The 3,779-nt window shown below is 35.9% G+C and overlaps 1 long non-coding RNA gene across 1 annotated transcript; it reads left to right on the plus strand.

Moving 5' to 3' along the window:
- LOC105973423 (uncharacterized) lies at positions 1 to 1,893 on the plus strand. Its single transcript, XR_001174232.2, has 4 exons — positions 1 to 277; positions 800 to 847; positions 1,259 to 1,361; positions 1,543 to 1,893. It is a non-coding gene; the product is annotated as an uncharacterized LOC105973423 (long non-coding RNA).
- Positions 1,894 to 3,779: the final 1,886 nt, after the last annotated feature.

Raw genomic sequence — 3,779 nt, forward strand, 5'->3', positions numbered from 1 at the left:
AAATGAATTTTTAGGTATTTTTTTCTTTCTTCAAAAAATTAATTCATAGTTTTGGACAGAAAAGGAATAATTTTGCCTTTTAGTATTAGCTATAATGTGTAACATTGTGGAATAATCCATGCCCCTGCTTAAGGCAGAACTCGGGCTACAAGTTAAACGTTGAATAGAAAGAAGAAGACGAAGTTCAAGGACCTTTCATACTCGGTGCATCGGAAAATGAGGATAGTGAGAACTGGCTCAGCTGCTTGAGCCGGCTAATGTTGTTGAGATTGCTAAGGTAAAATTTGTTGGTGTTCCAATTGAAAAAAAATGATTTTTTATTTTATTTTATTTTTTGTATATGTGAGAACACAATTGTTTTCACTTTTCATTTATGGATTTTGGTATAAACTGGATTAATTTTTGTGCAAATTTGGTTTAAAAGAATGGTTGATTAGTTTTGTGTAGGTTATTTACATCGAGCAGGGTGATTTTGTAACAACGGGTTCTGACGAAGAATCCTGATTACTAGTATTTTATTTTTGATATTTGATTGCATTTTATTTGCCCTCTTTATATGTAATAATGTTAGTGTTGTAACTGTTTCTCGTAATTTAAAGTGAATCAATTCTATTTTTATTTCCGCGGCTTCAGTTCCTCGGTGTCGACTGGTACTTCAATGCATTGGTTTTATTGTGAGGACTTAGCTTTAGTTTATAATGTCACAGTAGAAATTGATATGTGCATCTATTCTTTTTTTCTAAGTATAAACTTAGTTCTACCCAAATGCCAACCCTAGCCCTTTCTCTATTGTTTGCAGTGCTCAATTAATTATTTCTCCAGATGTGGATGCTCTAAAGAACAACTGGTATGAGTTCTCTCTCTTACATCCTTATATTTTAAAAACTAATAACACCCCTAGTGATATATACTCATGAACCTGTTTTATCTTCTATTTAGTGGTGTCCTTGTGAAGTATTGGTGAAGCTAAAAATTAGTTGATTTACCTTATGTTGTTGCCACTTTTGTTGTATCTGACAAGGTATTGTACATATATAGTGTTTTGTAATTATTCACAAACTGTTGACGTAATTGTTTTATGTACTGCTAACAAAATACTTTTGAATAATAATATTTGTCCTTTGTTGGCTGCTGCACATTTAATACAGTTTATGGTGTCTCCCTACTGAGTAATAATACTTGACTTATAGTTTTTCTTGTTTGTGTTCTCTGTTCTGAATTATCAATATCTCCATATTTTAATTTACACTATTTTCAGGTTGAAACAAGGTTTGGTTCCTTTATCCAAACAAGAATCTCATGACTGAATCTGTTGAAGATAGTATTGGTTGCTCCAATAATCTATGGAGCCAAGCATTATGGTAAAATGCCATTATCTTATGATTTTAATATAAGGTTCTGTTTTGAAGTTGTTCAATTTGTGTGCTTTTGATCTAATGTTCTAATAATTTTTTTGATTCCACCATATCATATGATAATTTTTTGTTTTAGATTCTTTTTATTTGAACTTAACTGATATTTGATAGTTTAAACAGGATAAAGTTGATGCATAAAGGATATTGAAGATAAGTGGGTATGAGTTTTATTGATCAAGTCATACATTTGGATGCATTCAAAGTTGCTTTCAAGATTGGAGTATTAGTTTTACATTAGACCTTGTAAGGGGGAGATTATATATTACAGATGTTTAAGTACGCTTGTTATTTAAATATTTTTTGTTGTTTTCAACCATTGTAATGGGTAGCAGCAATTTGACGAACAGTTTTTGGCATGTTTGTATATAAATGGTTTTTTGGTTTGTGTATGATTTAAATTTAATGTTCATGAGCCTTAAAAATTAGATGGCTTGTGTATAATGATATGAAACCCATACAGGCGACATTATAATCATTCTAAAGAGCTCTAAAGTGTCACATAAATAAACTTATTGAGACACTAGAAGGGTCATTATATGATATTTTATGACGCCTATAAATGTCATAAAAATAGGCAGTTACAGGAGTTAAAATTCCATAACGGGACGCCTATTGGCATCACAACATATATATATTTGAGACGCCTAGGGGCGTCATAATAGTGCGTCTTTTGAGACGGCTTCGTCGTCACGATAAGTTATTATGACGGCCACCTACGTGACGCCTTGGCCCAGCGTCGCAATAGCCAAATCGTCACAATAAGTCAATATCGTGACGCTTTAAGCCGTCACAATAGCCTATTTTTCTAGTAGTGTCCTTATAAAGGAGTGATCTTTCACATATTAAACCGATGTGGGACATTGTTTGCACCTTAACAATCCTCCCCTCGAACAAAGGACCATATAGGTCGGACCACAAATGACCATCGAACTTCCCCTCAATTTTGGCCTGGGGCTCACACCATCTTTGTTTCAGAGCGCACTGAGCCTCGAACAAAGGAACACCGAGCCTCCCACCTGGAGCTCGTCGAGCCGCTTTCCTTTGCGCAAGGGGTGCTCACCAATTTTTGTTCGGCATCGAGGATTCCGGCAAATTCACACAGATTCCAGCAATTTCCACAACACGGTTAAGTCTGGGCCATGCCTCTTATACCACTGTTAGGTACATGTTCCAATATTTCCAGCCATAGATCTGTAGTGACAAAACGAGGGAAAGAGATAGAATGTAAAATAGCTCAAGAAAAGAGCTGCATGTATCAATAAACGACTCATCAATTTCCTTTTCTAGTGTTCAATCGAGAAGATCCAAGATTTGGTCGCAAACCCAAATTGGAAACAAGCACCAAGCAACAACCACTAGCCCAAAACCCTAGATCTACCCAGAACTCTAACTGAGTTGACTCACCAACACATGCACAATCAATTCAGTCACAACTCACCCTCTCCACTCAACACAAACCCAGTTTTCCTCACTTAGAGATCGTCAATCACTCACAGAAGAGTTTGGAGGTAGAACCCCCGGTTTGACCAAAAGGTAAAGTCACACTTATCTCTCTCTTTCACTACATTATTTATACACGAAGTGTCAACGGTCATCAGTATTAAATGTGCTTCTACGGCAAGGACACCCATTGTTTGGCAAGACCTGCGACGGTGTCGTTGGAAAACGACAATGGCTGACGAAACACTGTAGAGAGAGAAGGGGACAAGAGGAGAGAGAAACGGCGCAGCTAAAATGAGTTGCTAAGGTTTGGGAGAGGGTAAGAAATGAAGAAATCAACGTACATGATCTGTTACACAAAATGAACGGTCAAGATCGGGTTTGACCTTGGTAGTGGGCTTAAGTTGCTTTACGCCCGATTCCTTGAGTTGGGCTGGCAATTTATAAATACTGACCCAAATTACCGAAGCTCATTTTATTGGGCTCAAATCTTAACAAATTCTCCACCTGAGACCAAAAAAAGTATTTTTTTTTATGAACACAATTAATGGACCGGGATCACAATTGCCGTAATTTTGAATCTTAATATTTTTCCACAAAGGATGTAATCACCAAGATTATTTTTTGAAATCACATAGATTTAAAAATTATAAAAAAAGCTATCACACAGAAAGCACAAAAGGGCTTGCACACAGCAAGTAGAAATCATAATTTATGTTTTAATCAAGTTTTGAGATTATGGTCCGAATTCTCAAACATGATCTGAACTTCTCCACAAGTAATCACTTAGTACCTATATCTGCAGGATTGAATTCGGAAGGATTTTCTCAAGATCTACAACTCCTTCTTCCACAATCTTTCTGATAAAGTGGAACTTGATGTCAATGAGTTTTGTTCTGTCATGAAAGACATGATTCTTGTACA

The sequence above is a fragment of the Erythranthe guttata genome, chromosome 5 (assembly GCF_056151865.1).
Source record: "Erythranthe guttata isolate IM_541 chromosome 5, IM_541, whole genome shotgun sequence".
Classification (NCBI taxonomy): domain Eukaryota; kingdom Viridiplantae; phylum Streptophyta; class Magnoliopsida; order Lamiales; family Phrymaceae; genus Erythranthe; species Erythranthe guttata.